General features: G+C 38.6%; 1 long non-coding RNA gene across 1 annotated transcript; it reads left to right on the top strand.

Annotated features, from left to right (window-relative positions):
• The first annotated feature begins 381 nt into the window (after positions 1–381).
• On the top strand, positions 382–11374 carry LOC145460461 (uncharacterized). The gene is made up of 3 exons (XR_014039850.1): positions 382–737; positions 10194–10285; positions 10852–11374. It is a non-coding gene; the product is annotated as an uncharacterized LOC145460461 (long non-coding RNA).
• Positions 11375–17930: the final 6556 nt, after the last annotated feature.

Below are 17930 nucleotides of genomic sequence, written 5' to 3'. Positions count from 1 at the left end.
ATTGTTTATTTGTTTCAGAGAGAAATAAAACGGTTGAAACTGGATCAAGAAATTGTCTCTCAGCGTTTTCATAATTTCACCAAAAACAGCAGAAACGAATCTTCTCCTAAATTCAGTCCTTTGTTCGCCCGAGTGTATCTTTGTCTACTTGTTTGTTTGATTCATCGTTTGTTTGTTTATTCAGTTTCTTTAGATTCTCTGTTAAAGCTTTCTCAAATAAGTCATATAGAAATTCCAGGTTCAAACCATACCCTCCACGCTTTTCTTTCCCTATAAGCCGGCGGAGACTAGATACCAGGAAATGAAGGTAGACTCACTAATGCAATGCTAACTATCCTCTTGTTGGTGTCTGATAACAAATGTTTGATTCCAGCAACTGTCTACAGCCCTTCAAGAAGTTGATTTAGTTACTGAGAATCAATTACACCTCTCCTGCGGTATCTCCAGAGCCTCCCTTTCCTCGCGCCAAGGCCCCGCCGGCTAAGAATGACAGGCAGCCCTAGACTCAACTTGAATTTGCATTGCAAATTTTTCGCTCTTCCTTTTCCGCACGAGGTTCTTGGAAGTTCGGCTTTTTCCTTCAAACTTTGCCTAATGCCTTGTTTACTGTACAAGAAATACTTCCAAACGTGTCCAAGACACAAACGTTTGCTGGTGGAACAAACTGGAGGGAAATTCGCTGATTGAAGAGCCAGAAACAACAAGCGACATCAAGATATTGTCTCAGATCATCTTCGGTATGTACAAAGAAAACCTTCATGTTTTATTGCTACGTTTGAGTATGTAATTGGTTGAAAAGATTTCACATGCTTTGGGAAGTTTATTTAGCCAAAATAAGTCGATATCTCGTCAATTAAAACCTCGACGACATTAAATCTTAGGCCGGGATGTTTGGAGGTAGTTCACCAGTTTACAGTTCGCTCGAGAAGGATGTTAAGGTGGCTGAACACAGTTTTTGATACCTATGTTTCATTCAGCTTTGTCTCTATAACCCTTGATCCCTCGGTTACCAAAAATGGCAGCAAGCAAGTTAACAACACAAACTTTGGTTTTTTGATGGTTAAGCTGACGTATGTGCCGTTGCCATGGCAACACGAATAAAAATAAACAGGCCTTTAAAATCGGTTTTGTTTATTTGTAGAAAATCTAGTCATTAGATTTTCTTTATAATTTGCATGCACCAAGCTTGTAACGATTCTCACAAGTTAACACCATTTTGCTGATAATTTAACAGAGAGATCTTTAATTATCCATTGTTGAAGGTTTACTGGAATATCTAGAGTTTCCTTTGTTAAAGTTCAATTATTTTCAATACTCCAGTTACTTATTTCCTAAAGTATTTTCGTGCCAAATTTCGTGAAATTCTAATGAGTGGTTCTCAAGAAATAGGCTTATTTCCGAGAGTGCAAATTTTCATTCAATCGCAATTTTTTTACTTACTACGCATGTGCTGCATTTAACTGGGTTCTTTCAGTAACAAAGAAAAAGCTGAGAATTGCTGAGTTCTTTGCATCTTTACCTTTTCTAACATATATTTATGATAAAAGACTAAAGCCATCAATACACTGCGTTCAATTACAGAGAAAAATAGCACAGATAGTGCGGGTGTTGAGTAAATAAAATGGTCGCTCTATTGACGGCATGTTTGTTTTTTGTAATCCTTGTGCGCGTGCTGAATTGCATCACGCGAAAATTGTGTTCAGCCACCTTAAAATCTTAGATGGTTTCAGGTCATAATTCCATTATTCCACAATAATTATTGTCAACTTAATTTGATGGGGACTAGCTTTCCTTCTTGTGTTTCATAAAAAGCCACATTAATCATAATTCTTCACACTTTTAGTGCAAGTAGGCGGGGGGAGGGGTGGGGGGTTGGGGGGGGGGTTAGGGGGTATTCCCACAACAATTGGGTGGTAGTGTGTGGCCTGCTTCCCAAAGCCCTTACCCTGTTTAAACCAAAATCTGCGATTTTCCCTACACTAGTTATGATTCCCCTGATAAACCAGCAAAGTGTGGTATACAAATTCACATGTGATTTGTGTGATGCAAACTATAGGGGCGGAAGGTGTACTCCCACAACAACTGACAGGTTGGAATATTCGGATTTTCTTTTATTGCATCAAAAAGGGCCTTTTGATGAACTATTTTAAAGGTCAAATGAACCAAAATTTAGACATTTTTTTCATTTGAGTTCAATGTGTTCATTAAGTATAAAATAAACACATTCTGAAGTTTCAAACGAATTGGATGAAGCATTGCGGAGATATTGGAATGTTAAAATCACTGTTTTTTATCCTTCATAATCGTAGAGCGGTCAGGGAAATTGTCAGATAATTGTCGGAAATAAAACTTGTGGCGTCACTGTTGGTGAGCTCAAGAAATGCAGGAAATTTAAAACTGTTTTGGTTTCAACTTCACAGTGAACTTCATAGGAAAACCACTCAAAATCAAAAGTTAGCACTTTCAAGTTTCCCCAGGACCCAAAACTTAAGAGAGAATGGTGTATAAAAAGGAAAAGAAAATGCTTCATGCCATCAAAGCATTCTCATGTTTGTGTAAAACACTGTATGGAAGATAGCTTTGAACAAAATCTTGTAGCAAGGAGTTTGTTGGGACCTCTTTCAAGCTTCGTCAATTTGTAGTCAAGAAAGATGCGGTATCGACGATTTTTAACTTCACTATGGAACGTTGTAAGCCAGTTATTGGACAAAAAACAACGAAAAACAAGCAAATAATGCCTACCGAACAGCAGGCAAACTCCTTGGCCATTTCCCAAGTAAAATAAAGTTTGTATTTAGATCCAAAACCTTCCCCACTTAAGACTCACTGATGCAGAAACGCATCAATGTTCAAGACAACAATGACGTCACAAAGCAGAGTCTCAGTTCCATTCTTACCATTAAAGTGCGCGGTCATTTTGGAAACATTTTTGTGAACCCATCGGCTGTCTTCATATTTTTAACTTTTTTCCTCCTTTTCATGGCTCAGAAAGAAAAATTTCACCATACGTTTCCTTTTACATGTTTTTTTAACATTTGTGACCTTTCACGCGAAAACGTGCTATAACGACTTTCCGTTTTCGAACGGAATTCCGTTTAGAAGCCGTTTGAAAGCCGTTTGAAAGAAATTTGCATTCGTTCGAACGACCTGGGTCATCCGTTCAAAAAAATTTGCATCCGTTCGAACGGCTTGCTCACCCGTTTGGTAGAAACGTCCAGCCGTTCGAACGACTTGCTCACCCGTTCGATAAAAACGTCCAGCCGTTCGAACGACTTGCTCACCCGTTTGTTAAAAACATCCAACCGTTCGAACGACTTGCTCACCCGTTCGATAAAAAAGTCCAACCGTTCGAACGACTTGCTCACCCGTTCGATAAAAACGTCCAACCGTTCGAACGACTTGCTCACCCGTTTCTTAAAAACATCCAACCGTTCGAACGACTTGCTCACCCGTTCGCTGGAACATCCATCTGTTCAAACGACTTCAGTAAAACGTTGAACGGCTTTGATCATCCATTCAGGAATAAAAATATCTAGGCATACGAGCGGTTGTCTTAACCTGTTCGGGTACTCGCGTGTTCATGTCACCTAAGGAAAAAAGCCCTTCGATCACTTGAACAGTCTGCTAGCAGATTACGCGACAATCACAAAATATCTCCAAATAATGACGCTCATGAAGAAACAGTCCACGCAGAAAAATCGAACTACGGTGTAGTTAGCCTGGGATCCAACGGTTTTTGCTTCCGAATGCCGATTCAGAAGTGCTGTTTTCGTTTTCTTCTTCTTGCGTGATCTGTGAGCGAAGACAACTTTCGTTCAAAGCTCACACTGAACCGCTGCTTGTGTAAACAAATGAGAACTACGATGTTGTAAATTTTAAAAACTTCTCGCAAAGTTATTATTACAGGCGAAGAGCTCTTGCAGAAAATATATTTTGCGTTTCTAAACATACGGTAGTCAAGGAAACTTGAAAGTCGCCTATAGAAGCGAACTTCTTAAATTCTACCCTGTTTACAATGCGGTAAAATAAACGTTACCGGTATAACTATGGTTGTGATAAGCACATACATTGTAAATGATTTTCTGGACACCGAAATCTCATGAGTCTGCCTTGTGCATTCCTCTTATTTCGAAGAGAATCCACTGAATGAAATCTGTAAGACGGCAGCATGCACTGAGCAGGTAAGATAACAATCATGTTGTTGTGACGCCCTGAATTTGCATTAAGTTTCAAACATTAACAATGCGTGAAAACTGAGTCACGCTTTTGTCATGCATGCAAAGTCCTGTGCTTGTTTCCGTCGACTGAGAAACTTGCTTGTTGTAAAATTTGGGTTACACTTCCCAGTAAATATGATGTATTTTTAGCCTTTGCCACAAGGAACATTCCGGAGAGAAAAAGCCATTTCAAACAAGCTCATTTCACGCCGCGGGTCTGGGACTCCGGGACACATCATAATAATAATAATAATTGTAAACAGTGTAGTAAACAGTAGACGAAGTGGTGAGAATCATCTTCTTCTTCGGCTACATTTGTTTATGTTTTGATAGATATAAACACTTTGTAGAACATGCAAACAGCAGCTCACGCCGATCAAAGAATTCGAAGTTTCATCAAATGCGCATCCGTACTTTACTTTTTCTTTGGCCGTTCGAACGGCTGCAATCATCCGTTACTTCTTAGGCGGTTCGGACGGTAGGTTAAATCTGATTTCACTATTCGTGCATACTTGAATGTTTGCCAGGATAACAAGATCTAGATAACAAGATCGAGTTCTCCATGCGACAGTTCCAGGCAATTGTTTAAGTTGGAAAGAACAGCTTCCTTCGAAAACTGTTCACAACACTGGCCGCCTTTCGTGCCACGAGAGCACCCGCATCCTTCTTGTAGAAACTTTGTCACTTTAGCTATGATTTCTTCGCTTTTGAGCACGTCAAGCAGATCGCATTCAGCCATGATGAAGGTTTTTACTGTAAAAAAATAGTTCCTGCTAGAGAGTAGTTATGACAACGCGCCCTACTGTCAAAGTGATTGATGCGTTTGGCTGGTGTTGCGTTACCTGTCACTGTTGTGTAACTTGTATGCAAATTTATCGAGATCGGTGTAGAGACACGCAGCCGAACTGAACTGATGGCAATGCGTTTGAGTCGTAGTCAAAAGTAAGGGTTACCATAGCATACAATTTGAAAATGTATCGGGAACTGTTAGAAACAGAAAGTTGGGGTATTTTTTTGGTAAAAAAGCTAGAAAAAACATCACCGCAAATACTTACCAAGTTTGCATTCGCCGTTGATTTTCTTTCGAGTTCCGCCTCAGCAAACTCAGTTACGAATGTTCTCTGCATTTCAGGTTTACTTTCTTTGGCTTTCAGTGGCGAAATAAAGTAGTAACAGGAGCAGTTTCAATGATTAACAGCCATCCGCTCGAAATTATTTTAAGTGAGATGTGTAGCGGCACGGCACCATTCGAAATAAACTAAACGAATTGTAATCATGAAGTTTCTAAGCCGTTCGTGACTGCTCGTTCGAAGATTTCATGAACTGTTCGAACGTTTAGATCACCCGTTCGAAAGTCTTTTATGAGCCGTTCGAAATTTTTTTATGAGCCGGTCGAACGGTTTGTTTCGTTACCCGTTCGGAATGTTTTGCGAGCCGTTCGAACGGTTAGGCTACCCGTTCGCAGTTTTCCCTGAGCCGTTCGAACGGTTAGGCTACCCGTTCGCAGTTTTTCCTGAGCCGTTCGAACGGTTAGGCTACCCGTTCGCAAGTTTTCCTGAGCCGTTCGAACGGTTAGGCTACCCGTTCGCAATTTTTTCTGAGCCGTTCGAACGGTTAGGCTACCCGTTCGCAATTTTTCCTGAGCCGTTCGAACGGCTAGGCTACCCGTTCGGAATACTTAATCACCCGTTCGAACACTCATTGAAACCCGTTTCAAACGGCTTGGTGACCCGTTTGTAACCCGTTCGATGGCCGTTCGTTTCACCCGTGTAACGGAAAGTCGTTAATGCACGTTTTCGCGTGAAAGGTCACATTTCGTCGCTATAGAATGGTTGAAGAAAAGATGTCTAAATTTTGGTTCATTTGACCTTTAAGAAATATACTTTCAAAGTTCCAGCAAGTTCAAATTTTTGTGAAATCTAGGAAAGTTCGAAATACCACTCAATCAACCAAGATGGCCTATGTCTACTTCTTGGCCATTTGAAAAATACAACTATCGCAATTTAATTTACGTGTAAAATTTCAACTAATTTTAGAGGGTCATAACTCTTCTAGGATACAAATTTCTTGACAAATAAAAGGTTCTGACGAAAGAGCTATGTTATGGGTATACCATTTTGAAATGGCTAGTTTGGCCCGTGGAAATTAAGCATGCTAGACAAAAAATTATAAAGGGTATTTTGACCAATTGCGCTGTTTTTAGAGGACTGAGCTGAAAACTTCGATTTTGCAACCATCTTTATGAACATAATTCAACGTGTTTCATGACACAAATTATTCTTTGACATTGTGTATCACACATGTAAGCAATAATTTAAATCATACATACCTCAGAAATGGCCTTAGTTATAGATGGCAAAGTCCTGTAGGAATCTGCGTGAGAAGACGACTTGACTATTGTGACAGACCATAAAGTCATGAACAGGAGTTTCACAATCCAAAATTGCTGTAAATTTGACAGATAAAACCAAGAAACATTTGCCACTTCTTTTTTGGCCATTTTCCCTATGTATCTTTTTCTAAAACAATGTAGAGAAAGAAGATCAAATGCAGCAGTTTAAAACTGTGAGTGGTCAGCGAGCATGTTAGATACATGTATGTTGTCGTGGTGAAAGCGTGACACCATGACAAAGAGAACAATGTTGTGTACACAAATGTTACACTCAACGTTACATGTACACTTGCGTTTTGTTCCAAGCAAACGTTCTATTATTGGGAGGCGCGGTGGCCTCATGGTTAGTGCGCTCATCTCCGGATCGAGCGGTCTGGGTTCGAGCCCTGGCCAGGGACATTGTGTCGTGTTCTTGGGCAAGATACTACTCTCACAGTGCCTCTCTCCACCCAGGTGTATAAATGGGTACCAGCGAACTTAATGCTGGGGGTAACCCTGCGATGGACTAGCATCCCATCCAGGGGGGAGTAGAAATACTCCTAGTCGCTTCATGCTACAGAAACCGGGATAAGCTCCGGCCTGATGGGCCACTTGGCTCGCATGCAGACTTTACCTACCTTTTTAAATGTTCTATTAATCGTTGCAGTCAAGATTGGTTCCCCTATTTTAAAGTAAAAAGAGAGAACTAATAACAAGAGATAACCAAGGCAGAAGTACACTGTAGCGATGTCCATTTATTTGCCAAAGGTGGTCAAGTTTTGAATGCAGGACCACCGTTCCAACTTGAAGGCCGACATTTTGCCTAAAATTAATCATCTACTTTCTAGAGGACTGTGTCAACTATAACCAAGGCTTATTCTGAGGTGTTATTCAAAGTACTGCTTAAGTTTACAAAATACAATGTTTACGAATAATTTGTGCTATGAAACATTTCAAATTATGTTTATAAAGATGACTGCAAAATTGAAGTTCTTGCTCGCTTGTCCAAGAATGGCGCAATTGGTCAAAATACACTTAATAGTTTTTCATCTAGCGCACTTAATTTTCTTGGGCCAAACTAGCCATTTAGATATGATATACCCACAGCATAACTCTTTCTTTCTTTCTTTCACAATAATTATGAAATCATACTTTACAAGTAAGTTAAATGAACACAATAAAAACAAATAAGAGAATCAGGATATTAAAAACACAAGAGTTATGCTTAGATATTTACATGTACTATCAAGTTGCTTCGTTGAACATCTTCTTTATCCAATTGCACGTTGTTTGCCTCATCTTCGAAGTTCTGTTTGCGTTGATTCCTGATTTTTTTCAACATCTGAGGCAACCAGTTGAGAGACAACAAAAACCTACTACACAAAGGAAATACGGTATGGTTGATTCTCGTTCATCGTTGGGACTTTCGTACTGTACTGTTGCAGTTTGCTCTATGTTTGACCACGAGGTTATTTTTAACAAAGAACATCATTTGCTCTTTTAAGAACAGTGCGCTCTAGAAATGCGCCAATCACAAAGCTTTTTACCTCGTGCCTGCTGCCCAGTTTTTTGCAACATTAATCTAAGAATGCCTTGTAGTTTTGGGATGTTGTTTACTCATTGCAGTGACGAAGTTTCAAGGTAATTTAGTAAGTTTACAGCAATTAAGCAGCCCCAACAGCCAAGATGACTTTCAAACATGTTGTACCGACAAGTTTTTGGTAAGATTTCTGGCGAATTTTGTGGGATTTCGCGTGTTTTGTGAATTTCGCAGGATTTCTCAGATTTACTTGAAATTCGCAGCTCTGCAGCTGCGCAAAATATCAGAAGCCCTGTATTTAAGACCTGTTTCAGACCTGCCTCATAATTAGTTCCCTATTTCAGACTAATGTTGAAGGCATTGTGGAGGGCTTTTTTGATGAAAGAGTAGCTTCTTCTAGCCCATTCAAGACTAGAGTGCAGAAACCATACCCTATTTGAGACCAAAATGACCAATATCGATACCCATTTTCTGACCAAAATGGCTAAAACACCATAGCCTTTGGGGCTGTACATGTACATACCTAATACCTCATATAATAAAGTACCCCCTTCCAGGGAGTGCAAGCTTCTAAGCTGCATTTTTCACAAGTCAAACTTGTAAAGATAAACAGGAGCTTAAAATGTGGTGTATGCAGCGGTGACTTATCCACACTGCTGTGTTTTGACACTCAGTTTTACTTTTTGATTACCTGTCTTAGCCCTGGAAATTATTAATATTTTTAATTTGGTTCTTATTATATATTGGTAGCAGAAAGTGATTGAAAATTGCTTATGCATGTAACATAAGCAAAGAGCCCCTGGTTTAAAAGTATAATTTGGGATTGGCCTTCACAGTAGATCATTGATGTGGAGAATACATGTACATGAATTTTAACTACATGTAGACCATGAGTAGTCAGGAAAGAATGGCAGGGCAAAATCCCGGGGGCGAGAAGCCGTGAGAAGTTTCACTGCGAAAGGAGTGAGTACTGACAAAGGCAGAGAAATCAACCCTATCATGCATTCTGCATCATTCTCTGTCACTCGCTGCACTGTCAGTCAATTTACTGACTTGTTCTTACGTACTTGCATTCAGGTTGGAGACAGATAGCTTTGCCAAACAAAACTCTTGACAAATTTAACTCTTTCCAAAGCCTGTTGGCAGAATCACAACAACTTCACAGTCTGTGAAACACAATTTCAATGCTTTGATTTGCCCCTGTTTCAATGCTTTCTACTGTATTTTCGGAACGTGAGATTGTTGACACATTGTCAACGCTCCTAGCATGAGCCAATCATGCATATTTGTGCATAATGAGAACAACGCATAATTTAAACTCTCTGGCTTTGTCAGTAGTCCCTCCTTTCTTGCAGTTTTTGCCCCTAGGATTTCACACAGCCATTTATTCTTTGGCGTTTTCTTTTGCATTACACACAAGGGACTAAGTGAAAGAGGAGCTACTCATAATTTGTTTTAACTGCATACTATTAGTTGCCCTCCTTCAAACCATGCAGGGAATTTTTTTCATGCCTGTTTGACATTTTTCCCTCCTCGAATGTTTTCTTCTTTTTTGGAATTTGTCCCCTTCCCCCCTCCTCCCAACAATAATAAACAATTATTGGACGAGGTTTTTGTGATATCCAGAATAATCAAGGTCGAGGTAAGTGTTATCAGCCTAAGTCAAAGGCTGAGGCTGATAACACTAACCGAGACCTTGATTGTCTCGGATGTCACAAAAACCAAATCTAATAATTGTTTTATTAAACATTGTTTTAAGAAAATAACGACAAACACATTATCGCACCGAACACAATTTATTTTCGACAAGGCATGTTCTTACTTTGCTGTCCGTGATTTTGACATTGGTCTTGGAAATCATGCATTGCATGCGCAACCTACAGATTATTCACTAATCTGATAGCAGATTAGTGAATAATGTAAACTCTTCATCGATTTATAGTAAATTTAATTGAATGATTGATTAATTGATTGATTGTTCAAACAATGGGCATGTAATGCTAGATATTCTACTTGAAAAAGTAAACAGTATGTCACTTATCAAAATGCCTGTATCACCTATCAGATAAAACATGAAAGACATGAGCATACATGTAAAGTCGCAGGGCTGGAGTACTGAAAGACCAATGGTGGATGTCAGATAAAGCTATTAAAAAGGTAATTTTGTTCATATATACACGTGTGGGAGTTAGCAACTCTGCATAGCAGCTACAAGTACTACGTGTAGTACTGGTTAGAATTCTTCCTGTTGAGAGTTGACAAAGGGGAACTTTACACCGTTATCTTAGTGGAAAGATCCCAGGACTCCTGTATTACAAGTGTTAACTTATCTTGATACAAGCATTGAAGGTTGCCCTTCAGTAGCATTTTGGATAATTTAGTGTTGTTATGCAAGTACTGTGTTTAGTCAAGTCAATGATGTTGTGAATCTGCAAAAGCTTGAAATATTGGCTTCACTAATTACATTAATATAGACCTCACTTAAAAGAACACTGTATAATTTTGATGTGTTGAATGATAAGCTTATTTACCTGGAGAAGGCAACGTGTTATGGGCTGCTGGAAAAATGTAAGTAAAGTCACTGTTCAAATGATCACATCTATTAACAAAGCATTTTTAATGCTATTTTCAGTGTTACATATTATAACTTTTACTCAAAAGTAAACAGTTTCTGATACATGTAGGTCTTTCATTGATTTTTTTTTTTTTACATTTATTATCAGGCAAACAAGAAGCAAACAACAACATAGAACAACTAAGATCAGTGGAGGAGTCAGATACAGCTAGATCAGGTCAGTTTACGTTTCTGGTATCTGCAATGGTGTTTGCAAGTGTACCTACATGTACACTTATTAGTTGTTATTATACATCAACCTCACTATCTCTTTTCTTACTGTATCGGCCGAAGGTGTACGGTGAATTTTCAAAATCGGCACCTGTGACATCATCTAGCTGCAGATTATACAATAATTATGTCAAGGACACTCAACATCATGGGTAGTCATGTCATGTATGACTGCGGTGCACAATTTCTGTGGGTAATCATGCCAAGTTTGTGATGCTTGCCATCAGTGAAGAAGCAAAAACATGACTTCCATTTTTTTTTTTTTTTTTTTTCATTCAATGTATAATAAAACAGTATAAGATTCATTTTTGTGATATCCAGAATGATCAAGGTCTCGGTAAGGGTTTAATCAGCCTTAGCCTTCAGTTTTGGCTGATAACCCCTACCTCGACCTTGATTATTCTGGATATCATAAAAACATCATCCAATAATTGAAGGGGTGAGTGCAAAACCATGCTAATTGACGATTTGGATGAAAAAAAAAAATTTCACGAAAGGGCTTGAATTTTTGCATGTGTTCTTCAATGTAATAGAAAAACGCGGCCCTATATTTTTGTCACTGGTATTTGCTTCGTTTTCTAGTTATAACATATGCAAAAATACTTGGCTTTTCCTAGCCATGTCTTTAGGAGTTTATTTGTTGAACAGCAAACAGGCAGACTGTTTATAGTGTATGAAGTCAAAATCAAATCTCACAGCATATATAGAGCGGAAATCTGGGAACAGATTGTTTACGTCGGGTATTGTGACGTGAGCACAACACGTGAATCGATCGAGAGTCAAACGAAATTCATTGAAAAAAAAAGAGAGATGTGCCGCATTAGAGCTCTGTCAACTAATATCTGAAGCATTGTTTTAAAGTACCTTGTGTGCCTGCCTGGTGGTTGAGAGACATCATAAAGTCTCAATAAACCCGTAAGTCATCAGCACGTTTTAAAGAATCAAAATGTGTTCTGAAACTTCGAAGGCAGCTGATATACCGTAATCGTGTTATCGGCATTCAAAGTCAGATCGAGCCAGGCAGCAAAGTCCAAGAGCAGTTCTTGCCCAAAAAAAATACCCTCTGGTGAGTCGTGGCCCATTTGCCAAGCGTTGCTAGCGTCAAAGTCTGGAAAGCGAGAACTGGTTTTAGACTTATAAAATTTGTCTTCTATCAACCGCCATGTTTTCCCACACACGAGGTGTAAAGACCCTTCCCGGCATGCATTGCGATCACGTTCTGCGGACGTTTCTCGAACTGGTAACTAGATTGTTTAAACATAAGAATGGCCAACAAGTAGCGATCGATTGTAACATAGATCTGTGATCCAGGTTGCGTTGATTTTATTTCAAATCGGCATGATTTGTAGTGTTTTGAGCTTCTGGGATCAGCAGACATGCAGATGTATGGAGACCCGTACGTTGCAGAGAAGGGTTAATCTGTTAATCTGTCAGCCCTATTTATAGCGCGTTTTCACGTGAAATCAACATCATTGAGCTTATAAGTTGCGTCAAATTACCATTTTGCTGTTTTCTAAGTGAAACTAGCATCCTTGCCGTCAAGCGTTAACGTGAAATCAACATTTTAACCTGTTTAGACCTGAAATTAACATCATTGAGCTTATGCGCTGCATGAAATTGACATTTTGCTGGTTTCTAAGTGAAACCAACATCCTTGCCGTCACACGTTAACGTGAAATCAACATTTTAACCTATTTAGACCTGAAATCAACATCATTGAGCGTATGCACTGCATGACATTGACATTTTGTTGGTTTCTAAGTGAAATCAACCTCCTTGCCGTCATGCGTTAACATCAAATCAATATTTTAACCTATTTAGACCTGAAATCAACATCATTGAGCTTATGCGTTGCGTGAAATTGACATTTTGCTTGTTTCTAAGAGAAATCAACCTCCTTGCTGTCACGTGTTAACGTGAAATCAACATTTAAACCTTTTTTGACCTAAAATCAACATTTTTGAGCTTATACATTGCGTGAAATTCACATTTTGCTGCTTTCTAAGTGAAATCAAAGTCCTTGCGGACGCGGCTTGCCGATCCTTTGTTATGATAAACCTAGGCGAGACTTCGACTTATAACAAAGGCTTGGCTTGGCTATTATAACAAAGGATCAGCTCTGTTTATCATAACAAAGGCCCGGCTTCGTTTATTTGAAGACCTTGGCGGGGATAGGGCGCTAGGCATTTTAATCAAAAGTGAACTTTGTCGAAAACGCTCCAAATTTCGCATGCAGTTTTGTTTAGGTATGTTTAACAATGTCCCGTATTTTTTCCGCTAAGCTTCGCTTCGTTTTCAAGATATTGCGTATGCAGAATAACCACTCGGTTTTCCTAGTGGCATCTTTATAAACGAAGCAAAAACCAGCAACAAAAATACAGGACCACGTTTTTCTATTACATTGAAGACCACATGCAAGAATTCAAGCCCTTTCGCGAAAATTTTTTTTTCACCCAAATCGTCACTTAGAATGGTTTTGCACTCACCCCTTCAATTGTTTATAATTCCATCAGTTAGATTTATAATGCTATAGTGTATACAAACAGTAAGAAATTGCAAGTAACTCAACAACATGTTTGTATCTCTTATCAAGGAAAACACCCGTACGAAACGAGCAGATCTGTTTATAGTCTGTTACAGATCTGCTGGCACATCTGTAGCAGATCTGCAGATAATCTACAGATGATCTACAGATTATCTGCAGATCATCTGCAGAATGTCTGCAGAATGTCTGCAGAATATCTGCAGAATGTCTGCAGAGCGTCTGCAGCGATGATCTGCAACAAGTCTGCAAATTTGCAGACGCTCTGCAGACGAAATCAGCCTATCATGTTAAACAAAAACCCACAAAATGCACCAATCAAACAACGTTTATTTAAAAGATAGACAGAGGAGGTCGGTTTGTTATTCATCAAAAGTAAACAATTACAGTTGACAGATAAAGCAAATAATATCACTAGCAGGAATTTAAAGTATTTTCTTAGCGTGACATTTTCCACATATTCCAAATGAATAAAAAAAACCTCAGGTAGCAACTACTCCTTTCAAAAAATCTAGGCTTCACGTAGCCTGCGAGCAACAAGGGAGCTTGCTCAGCTCGCAGGCTAGGCTTCGCGTGCTTTTTTTGGTTCGCTTGGCAGGTTATTTACAGAAACGAGATCGAGTAAACTGGATACTAAGTGAGATTCATTTCCTTCTCGTCTGTGCTCGGCACCTGCTTGACATGAAGCCAGTTTAAAGGAACGAAAGAGGTAAGTCATAGAGTACATAAATAATGCACAACAGCAACCGCTTATCGAGTTTTTGTTCGCCTTATGTATCAATTTTTTCATTCGCTTCGTAGCTTACTTACATATATCAACAGATATCAAAAATATTCGTTTATTAGGTACTCGGTTCACGTTGCAGCATTCTACTGTGGCCTAAAGTCTATGGTGCACTAACCTTCGATCCCTGAACGGCTTGTTTCGAACATGTGTCACTAATATTCCAGCACACCAGGGCCGAGCGAAGACCGTAATTAAGAGAGGTCGCTACCAAGAGTTTACGGAACACTGACGGAATCTTGACCCGCACTGTTAAAGCATACTGAGAAAGTACGCTTACACATTTGTAACAAGTTTAGATAGTGCATTGTCTTCTAGTAGGTAGCAATAAAAGTAAAACCTAAAGCCAACTTGGCATATTCAGTTTTTACAGACCAGTCAAAAGATTATTCACGATATGCGACCAATGATTAAATGTTACTTTTAGTGTGACCTTTTCATAAGGTCGGTTTCGATTCTAAGTCACTGCAGTGAGTAAATCCAGATTTTTCAAGACATAGAGTATTTTCAATAAATGAGTTTACTGTCAAGCGTTGTAGATTTCGTGTGTTCAACAGCACACATCCAAATACTCGGAATAAACATAATACACCCGCAAATAACTTGATTCACACACTGCTCTCAACATAAACTAAACATGAGTTTAATCCATGCTGTGAGAAATTACTAACTCTTTGTAAGTATTTTTAGTGATTCGACAAAATGTTTCATTCTCTTCGCTCAACTAATACTCGTTTGTTTACATTGTTCGATCGCATTATGAAAAAACTACATTTTTTTTTCCGTTCAACAACTTCTTCTATTGCTTCAATAAGCCCATTTTCTCACAAAATGTTTTCTTCATTTTTTAAGTCCAAAATACAATAAGTATGTCACGCAGCAATTTACTGAGTGAAGAATTATCTTGATATCTGTTTTTTGTTCGCACCAAAATGAAAATAACTACTGAGGGAGTTTTATCGATGATTTAAGCATTTAGCCTCACATCAGTGTAATATCAATTTTGCACTTTTCACGCTAAAGGAAGAAATAAATAACTTGGATACATATTGTTATATTATACTGATACTGAGAGAAAAACTGTCAGCTGTTTTCATTTCGTAGAGACGGTCACGATCACAAAAATACATGTACTTTGGTAGAACTTTCCATTCTTATTTAGTTACAGCTTATCTGTACTTCCCTGAGTTTTTTTCTTTTGGCTGTTCCAACTTTGTTAAAATGCGGTTCATCTGGGATACGGAAAACTCCAGTTCGTTGAGAGTGACAAACCTTCCAACATACGCTATAAAAAATAAAATATATTAGTAAATTACATGTATGTATTACTTTTAAAAGTAGTCAGTTTATTATTATCGCAATTATAGCAATATGATTACAAAAATGCGACACATCATCTCTGATCATGTGTGTTTGTGTACGTATGTTACTACAGGTTACTGCCTGATGCCCTTGCCCTTTAAAGTCTTCACCACATCTTGATTCAGAGACTTACTAATGAAGCACACCCGCTTTGCTTGTCTGTGTTCGGGAGCCATGGGCAAGACTCGTTGCCAGAGTCTCCTCACTGAAGGAGGCTTCAATTAACAGCAAGTATAATTTCGTGGGGTCTTTATCGCATTGACTGTATGTGAATGGAGTTAAGTTTAGCTGAGGATATGTGGATTCCAGATCCTGGCACAAGTTCTTGTTTCCCAGGGCCTGCAACGTAGTATTTTTTACTCTCATCTTGATTACCAGACGGCAAGTTCTCGAACCTAATCATTAAATTAAAATCGAACAGAACGGCTTAATACTAGCCTGTGCATATATCACGAGTTTGATTGTACTACTAATACTACTAGACAGTTTGATTGTACTACTAATACTACTAGACGGTTTGATTGTACTACTAATACTACTAGACGGTTTGATTGTAATACTAAATTGGTTATTAAATCGATTGTTGAACCTACCGAGTTGGAGTTAGTTTCTGCTGCCTTGTGAAGAGTCTACAAAAGAGTTGAATAGCTTTAGGTACAGAAAGTCAGAATAAAACCCAAAAATTGCCAACCTTCTTGTGTAAGTTGACTACATAACTAAAGTGCCACTCAGTCCTACTCCCTTTTGTTTCCAGAAATTTTATATTTTGTACATAAATATCTATAGGAAGCAACAGATAAAAGCTCACAGGCTTCATAAAGTCACATTTATCTCTATTTTGCGCTCCAAAATTAATTTATTCTACTTAATAAATTGCATGGCTGGATTGCCTGTTCATTTCAAAAACTACCCATTTAAATGTTCCAAGCCTCCTGAACTGGTCTTTAAATGTTACTACTAAGTACAGCTACGTATGTGCAATGTGCACGTAAATCTGCTCAAACAGTAAAAATCTGTAAATCGCGTCACCGTTACTCCAGACTTAGTTAATATGATTTCGGCAAGAATGCTGTGAATAAAATTGTTTCTTGATTTGCTGTTCACCTCTGATAATTACCCTGTTTTTTGAACGATCATCAGAGTTTAGTTAAACTGGAATGTTACATTAAAAGATGTCTTAAAACAGTTGAAAAACCACCAACCTCCAGTCTTAATAATTTTCCCTGGGTAGGGAGTATTTTTACTGGTCTTCCTTCCTTCCTTTCCCTCCTCCCAGTCAACCATGGCGTCTAAGCCCTCGAGGATTTCTCCGGCATAATGTACTTGCGAAGCACTTGCGACGCTATATAAATCTTCTTCCGTCCAAAGAACTATAGCAAAAGCCATCTTTTTATGTCAAAAAGCAATTTCTTACAGACTGTCTTGTTTGCGCGCAAAATTTGAATGTGACACTTCAACTGAAAGGAATATCAGTGTCAGCAACATCTCCTACTCTTATTGGACGGTTCAAGTGTGACAGGTGTCGGGTATCAGCCAGGAGAATCTGTCATATTCGCAGCGGCCGATGAGATTTCACTTGTGGTTTTCTCTCTTTGTCGAGAACAGCAAATAAAGGTAAAGATAATTTGTACATTTATTTCATTTTCTTCATGGCTGCGATATACTTACATGTTTATACCCCCAAATTGAGGCATCACATTTCTTATCACTAACAAACATGCCACTTAGGTCACCCGGTTATGCAAATCAGGGTCTGCGTTACTGACTCATTCTTGTAAGATAATGATGGTTTGAAACGTGATGTATTTCACCTCTGCCATTTCCGGGGCGTAGAAGACATCAAGATTTTAAGAACGTCTCCTTATGTTTTGAAGCTGTTGTAGGTATAAGAAAAATAATCATAGTACAGAGATTTAACCATCTTGTTCCACTTTTCATTATTCATTCACGTGTTGACTTCAACTTTCGTATCGTTGTTCTATCAACACTGATATGTCGATCGATGAAATGTTTTTCCCTGAGCATTTAGAACTGGGAATTTAACACCAATGTGCCCTGCAGTGCTCTTAAATTTTATTGAAAGGATGTGTTAGGCATATGTGTCTAATCCCTATATAATAAGAATAAATTAAGGTCGAAAGTGTATTTATCATTTAATTTAAGTGTTCAATTGACGTATAACATTTGATTTACTAGCACGTTGTACGTAAGTGGCTGACCATTTATGCCTCTTATTTACGCATTTTCAATGTTCGACTATCTTTTTATT

The sequence above is a fragment of the Orbicella franksi genome, chromosome 11 (genome assembly GCF_964199315.1).
Source record: "Orbicella franksi chromosome 11, jaOrbFran1.1, whole genome shotgun sequence".
Lineage (NCBI taxonomy): Eukaryota > Metazoa > Cnidaria > Anthozoa > Scleractinia > Merulinidae > Orbicella > Orbicella franksi.
Note: the sequence above shows the minus strand (reverse complement) of the source record. Positions and strands in the feature narration are given on the sequence as shown.